This window comes from Delphinus delphis, chromosome 4 (assembly GCF_949987515.2).
Source record: "Delphinus delphis chromosome 4, mDelDel1.2, whole genome shotgun sequence".
In the NCBI taxonomy this organism is placed as follows: Eukaryota; Metazoa; Chordata; class Mammalia; order Artiodactyla; family Delphinidae; genus Delphinus; species Delphinus delphis.
The window spans coordinates 2,980,387-2,988,291 of record NC_082686.1 but is presented as its reverse complement, the minus strand read 5'-3'; positions in this window follow the sequence as shown (position 1 = coordinate 2,988,291).

The following is a 7,905-nucleotide window of genomic DNA, read 5'->3' as shown; positions in this document are numbered from 1 at the left end:
CTCCAGACTACAAACGCCATGAAGGCAGGGACTGATGCCTACTAAATTGGCAAGTCACCAATCGATGCCCCAGCTTGCACCACAAAACCTGGCATGAAGTCAGTGCTCAATATTTGCTAAGTAAATAAATGGAACAACTAATTGGCAGTCTTAAAAGATCAGCTATTTTTGCATAAGACGAATTACGATAGGCATGAGGCATGGAAACTCTGCCTGACTCAGCCCCACCTCCAGTTTGATTCAAGGATGAATTGACACCCAGACTTAAAGCAGAATGCTTGGGAGACTTCCCTGGTGGTCCAGCGGTTAAGAATCAGCCTTCCAATGCAGGGGACTCAGGTTCGATCCCTGGTCGGGAAACTAAGATCCCACGTGCCGCGGAGCAACTAAGCCTGCGCGCCACACCTACTGAGCCTACGTGCCACAGTGAGGAGCCCACGCGCTGCAGTGGAGGATCCAACATGCCGCAATGGAGGATCCCCCGTGCCGCAACAAAGATCCCAAGGAAGAACCCGCGTGCCGCAGCTAAGACCCGCAGCCAAAAATAAAATAAATATTAAAAAAAAAAAAGCAGAATGCTTGGGAAAAGCTGGGCTTCCTATAAGGCAATGAGGTAAAAGGGGCTTTCATGGAGGCAGAAGATGGAAGAGAGTCTGTATCACAGAACAGAGAACGCAGAGGGCTGGGGGCGGGAGGTTGGGGGTGGGGAGAAGGGGCAGGAGCTAAGCCGGAGACTCACATGAGATCATCGCAAGGGAGCTTCCAAGGAGGGATTGACGCTGGGCAGAAAGCAGAGGAAGCAGGAGGCTCCACAGTGTTTCTGAAGGTGAGTCGGCTATAAACATCATTTCTATTCAGCTAACCTAGCCGGTACGGTGAAAGTCCATACTCATGGTCTGGGGTATTTTTCAGGCCCGCAGGTGAATTTACAGTTTCTCTTCTGGGTGGGATAACAATACCAAGAGCACAGAGATCCTAGAAAGGGGCAGCCAGTCATCACAGGCTTGCAGGCAAATTTAACTTTCTTTACAATCGTGGTTTACATCGTTTTAAATGTTCTGTAACACACATTCTAACAGATACAATTAACTGTAATGTGCGTATTTAACCTGACCTTGGGGCTTCCCTGGTGGCGCAGTGGTTGAGAGTCCGCCTGCCGATGCGGGGGACACGGGTTCGTACCCCGGTCCGGGAAGATCCCACGTGCCGCGGAGCGGCTGGGCCCGTGAGCCATGGCCGCTGAGCCTGCGCGTCCCGCGTCCCGCAAAAAACCAAACACTAAACTGACCTTGAAGCTTCACTACTTTCATGTTATAGGTTACAACCTCGAGAAATAACTACAATTTTTGTGGAGTTGCACTATTCCTCTTAAGTCTTTATTATTTGTTATTTGGAGGAAAAATAATAAAGACTTAAGAGGAATACTGCATTGTATCAAAAGACGCAGAGCAGCTATAAATGAAAGCTTAAAGATCTGTACTTGACCATCAGATGTAAGCAAAACTTAAGCATTTTGAAGTTTTTGAGTTGATAAATCACTTGCCTCATACTTTGAATTCTTATAGTACTTGTGCCAACAAGACTTATTTTCCTCAAGATTTTTTTCATCGAATTTCATGATAACATCTACCTTTTTAATTTTAATCAAATCTAATTGAAGGGACTTCCCTGGTGGTTCAGGGGTTAAGAATCTGCCTGCCAATACAGGGTACACGGGTTCGAGCCCTGGTCCGGGAAGATCCCACCTGCCGCAGAGCAGCTAAGCCCGAGAGCCACAACTACTGAGCCCACGCACCTAGAGCCCGTGCTCCACGCACCTAGAGCCCGTTCTCCACAAAAAGAGAAGCCCCCGCGCACTGCAACGAAGAATAGCCCCCGCTCGTGGCAACTAGAGAAGCCTGCGCGCGGCGGCGAAGACCCAATGCAGCCAAAAATCAGTCAATTAATTAATTTTTTAAAAAGTTAAGAGAATAGATCTTGAAAGTCCTCATCACAAGAAAAAAAAGTTTGCAACTATGTGTGGTAATGAATTTTACCTAGACTTACTGTGGTCATGATTTCACAGTGTATACAAATACTGAATCATTATGTTGTACACCTGGAACTAATACAATGTTATACGTCAACTATATCTCAATAAAAAATAAAATAAAAATTTTACGGAAAAGAGAAGAAAAAAGAAAATGCTACATATATATATATACATATATATATGTATATATATATATAATTCAGCCATAAAAAAGAAGTAAATCCTGCCACTGCACCATTGCAACAACATGGATGAACCTAGAGGGCATGGTTCTGTGTGAAATAAGACAGGCAGAAAAAGATGAATACTGTATAATCTTATTTATATGTGGAATAAAAAAACCAAACTCATAGAAACAGAGCAGATTGGCAGTTGACACGGACAGGGGTTGGAGTGGGGAATCAGGGGAAAATGGGTGAAGGTGGTCAAAGGCTACGAACCTCCAGTTATAAGATGAATAAACACTGGGCATGTAATGTACAACATGGTGACCATAGTTAGGAATATTGGATTGCATAATGGAAATTTAATAGAGTAGATCTTAAAAGTTCTCACCACACACACAAAAATTATACCTATGTGAGGCGAGGGGAGTGCTAACTAAACTTACTGTGGTAATAATTTGCAATATATACACTTGACCCTTGACCAACTCAGGGGTTAGGGGTGCCAACCCCTTGTGCAGTCGAAATGCATGTACTGCTATCTCTGCCTCAAAGGGCAGGAAGCTGACGCAGTTTGTTCCGAATCAGGACTCAAACCCCAGTTCTTTTGATTCCGCATATTGTGATTGCTAATCGAACACAAACTTTTCCCTACACTTAGTTAATGTAAAGATCTGTAAAAGGAAAATACAGGTACTATATTTATTGAAAAAGATACAGGTATAAGTGGACCCATGCAGTTCAAAGCCTGTTGTTCAAAGGTCAACTGTACATACGTCAAATCATTACATTATTCACCTTAAACTTACACAATGTTTTGTCAATTATATCTCAATAAAGCTTAACAATTTTTTCCATTAAAAAAATAAAGTCACTCATAATCTCCCATTTGGTGTGGTTTTGACATATGTTATGGGTTGAATTGTGTTTCCCCCAGATATACTGAAGATATATGGAAGCCCTAAGCCCCGGGACCTCAGAATATGACCCTATTTGGAAAGAGGGTCTTTACAGAGGTAATCAAGTTATAATGAGGTCATCAGGGTGGGCCCTAATCCAATACGACTGGTGTCCTTATAATAGGGGGAAATTTAGATACACAGACATGCACAGAAGGAAGACTCAGTGAAGACACACAAGGAGTACGCCTTGTGGAAACAGAGGCAGAGACTGGACTGATGCAGCAGAAACCCAGGGACAGCAGGGACTGCTGGCCACCACAGCTAGGAAGAGGCAAGGAAAGATTCTACCCAGGATCTCAGGGGGCGCGTGGCCCTGCTGACACCTTGATTTAGGACTCCAACCTCCAGGAAAAACTGTGAGACAATAAATTTCTGTTGTTTTAAGCCACCCAGTTTGTGGTCCTTTGTTACAGCAGCCCCTGCAGGCTACTACGACACGTGTTTTCATCTTGAGGACACTAGTATTATAACAACTAAGTTCTTAGTGGCAGCACTCAGCTTCTCGCTTAGTTGGTAGCAACCTTTGTCCATCAGACGCTTGGAAAGTCTCCAGTAACAGCCACTTGGTGAGGCGGGAGAAACGTGAAAGCAGATCTTCCAAGCTGGATGCAGGTTTTATCCCAGTTGGTCCATCGAGAATGAGTTAGAGCATGCTTAGATATGCAGGATTCATATACACAGGACCTTGCTGGATAATCCTAGTCGTCACGTCAGTGTACAAGAAGACAGCCTTTCTAGTAGCATCGTTGGAATCTACATCCTTTCCATGAAACAGTGGGCATCTAAAACGATCATATCAGGACTCCCCTGGTGGTCCAGTGGTTAAGACTCTGTGCTTCCACTGCAGGGGGCACGGGTTGGATCCCTGATTCGGGAACTAAGATCCCACGTGATTCACGGCATGGTCAAAAAGTAAAAAAAGAAGAGAGAAAAGAAAACAATCTTATAACTTTGAAGCACCAAATGAAACAAAACATTTGTGGGGTTTTTTAACTCATCAAAATGCATGATGAAATATTTCTTACAAATCAAAACCATGCATATAAGAGAGCAAACACTCCTGTACCCCCAATATACCTTAAGAACTAACCATTACAAACAGAACTGAAGCCCCAAGGCTCCCTTCCATGTAGGCCTCACTCCAGTCTCCCAAATCCCCTCCAGAGGTAGCCCCTATCTGATTCTTTTGGGTGGCTTGTCCCTCTTGTTAATAAGTAGGAAACGGGCTTCCCTGGTGGCGCAGTGGTTGAGAGTCCGCCTGCCGACGCAGGGGATGCAGGTTCGTGCCCCGGTCCGGGAAGATCCCACATGCCGCGGAGCGGCTGGGCCCGTGAGCCATGGCCGCTGAGCCTGCGCGTCCGGAGCCTGTGCTCCACAACGGGAGAGGCCACAACAGTGAGAGGCCCACGTACCGCAAAAAAAAAAAAAAAAAAAAAAAAGGTAGGAAACACTTTATGTATTTTGGGAACCAATTCCTCACGAGTTAAATGATTTCCCGGTTTGTGGCTTGTCATTTCACTTTTTATAGTATCTTTTGCTAGAGAGAAATTTTAATTTTAGGGCTTGGCATGTCCTGGACCATGGGAGGTATGTGTATGTTTTAACCCCAGACTCAAGAGAGAACAGGCCTTGAGGTATGTATCCCCACCTGACATAGACACATTTCCTGTGGACTTTTCTTTGCAGATTTTTTTGCTAGCGGGTGGCTTTGCCCAGGTTCACCCTGTCACTGAGGGGAGCTCTGCAAGGGCTTCCTCTGATGCCCTCCAGCCCACTCCCAAGTGTCCTCAGGGCCAAAGTCTTGTCTCCTCTTCTGATGTCAGTTAAACCAATGCTTTGGCTTTACTGAGATCAGCAAATGCTCCCAGGGCAGTGCTGGCTTCTTGTCGTTTCTGGCTTCTGTTTCTTGGCCCCTGGAGACACACACTTCCTGTGGTCCAGGACACTCCAGACTGTGAAACACATGATCACACTCGACCAAGACAACCAGCACTAAGAAGGGTATGGCAAAACCCAAATCCACTCGGGAGGAACGCACACTCAACCCGGAACTTGGGAATCCCCACAGAGAAGAGCCCAGAAACACGAGCTCCCAGTACATCGCTGCCCGGCAGTCATGAACAGGAGCCAGCAGAGGCCACGGAAAGCAGAACTGGCGTGAGAACGGAACCGGTCGTTTGAAATTATGCTTGTAATACTGTACCCAGCATTGCTACATGTTTTGTAACCCGAGGGTTCTTCATTACGTCTCGTGGCCACATACTGCCAGAAATAGAAGTCATTACATATGTTTTAAAACACAGTTTTAGGTACATCCAGTATAACTTCAACTTTATTTTCTTATTTTTTCTTTATGTAAAAGCTTTTAAATTTACTTTTCCTGTTTGCTGAGCAATCTGTTTTTTTATTCGATTATTAAAAAGAAAATTATCTTACTAACTTAGGCATACTATGTATGGTCATTCTAAACAATAGTTTTAAACTACACTGTTATCATATACACACTACTATACATAAAATAAACAACAAGGACCTACTGTATAGCACAGGGAACTATACTCAATATTTTGTAATAATCTATATGGGAAAAGACTGAAAAAAATATATATATATAACTGAATCACTTTGCTGTACCCCTGAAACTAACACAACATTGTAAATCAACTGTACTTCAATAAAAATAAATTTAGAAACTACACTGTTACTGAAAGCTTTGTTTTAAAAAAATCTTAATTTAAGACGTAATTAAATCATACTTATTTACATAGGATAATGCCATAATACATTTCCTTTGGGGCTTACGAAGTATGTACATATTAGCCCAGGATGCAGAGTGAGGTCATGCGTATGGAAGGTGTGATAGCTGAGTATGTTAATTTTCCTCTTTGGCCCAAACACCTTTGAGTTCAGGACCCATCACTGGGTCCAAGTGATGCCCAAGTGATCCAGTTATCTTAAAAAGAAGTTTAATTCACCCTTGGTTGGGTGGGTGGTGGATTCCTAATAGTTTAGACAGAATTTTATGTGATTCCTTAAGGAATATAGACAAACACAAGTTTTTGAGGTTTTGCCTAAAAACACTGGATCATCACTTGCTAGAACCTCAGGCACAGGTGACGGTGCCTGCAGAACGACTAGGGCAGAGAATTAACAACTGACGAACAACCCCCGCTGGCAGCAAAATCTAGCCTACACTTTTCCAGCTGACTGTGAAATAAGATATAATCTCCTCTCCACAAATACCTGTGAAACCACCGGCCCTTTCTCTGGCCCCTGCTTGATTTTTCTATTTCCTATTTGCCTCTTGCACTTGGCACTGTTGCTTCTGTTCCTTCTGGCCAAATGTCGTGTAGGCCTGCTTAACCTCCCCACCTGACTGCAGCAGCGTCCAAGGAGGTCCTGCTCCCCCCAGGCTTAGGTGCTGGTGCCAACTACAAATTGTCCCTTGCCATCTGCCTCTACAAAGATGAGGTCATCCTCCGCTGCAGCCACTCACCTTCAACACCCCCTGAAAGGAGCTCAGGGTGGAGATCAGGAATGAGGCCCTCTGTGCTCTGGGAGAAACTGGCAGAACAGGCCCTCAGATAGTTAGAGATTTGCAGCAGATGTTATGAGCCAAATATCTAGAAAAGCACTAAAATTACTCACGGTGACATCTGTTCCTCCTGATTAGCAGGATCTGAGGGTGGAGTTTTCCACCCTCTGATCTCAAAAGGTCATTCGTCCGACACCTGGCACGGGCCCAGTTTTAGGGTTGGTGATCCCAACCAGTCTTAGCCGGCTTGAACTGGACAGGAGCCCACCCCAAGTTCCTGAAAAACGGCGCTGGCGGCCTGGGCGCTGGGTCACAGAAGTGGTCATTGAAAAACCACTAAAGTTCTTGAAAAACCACTAAAGCCTCCATTACTACAGTGACCCATAGGTCAGAGGTGTTATCTTTAGGCGTGACTAAGGAGTCAGAAGTAATTAAGGTGAGCTTGGTCAGTGAAGGCACGTTAGAAGCAGAGTTTTTAGCGAGCTGTTCCTTTAGCTGCTGTTCTGTCAGACAAGCGCAGGTATTTCTGTTAGTCACCAGTTTCTGTTAATCCTATGGGGATGCTTTTTTTTTAACCCTATGGGGCACGGTTTCACGGGGTATCTGTTTTACCCATTTATCTGGCACTTGTATGAGTCTCCAGCCTTAGCCACGGTGGGGAGCCTCTCCCGGGTGGAGTTGAGGTGTGGGTATGCTCCTCTTGGTTGGAATGCTTCCCGGCACCGGGCATGGGCAGGAGTGGGGAGGCACGATCAATGGGGGAGAAGGAAGCCAATAACTAACTACACCTACTCCATGTCTATGCCTAACTTGGGGGGAGTCTGCACCGCAAGTTATAAACACTCAAGTAAACTAAAGCTTGCACTTCTGATCTGTTTGGCTACGGGACTAGTGCGGTCACAGGCCAAAAGAGCGTCCACGGTCCCACCTGAGGCTGCCCTGCAGGGTGACCACAGGTGACCACTCCGGACGGAGTACAGGAAATGGCACCCACAATGATCACTTCGGTGACCCAGCGCCCAGGCTGCCGCGCCGTCCGGGTCCGCGGGCCCCAACCGCCAGTGATTGGTGGCTCTTCCCGGGGGCGTGGCCTCGAGGCGCAGCGCGGGGAACCTGGAGGCCGCCAGGATGCGCGCGCAGGACCTCGGCCGTGGTGCGCGCGCAGCAGCCGGAGCCCCGCCCCGCCCCGTCCCTGCCTGTGATTGGCGCCTT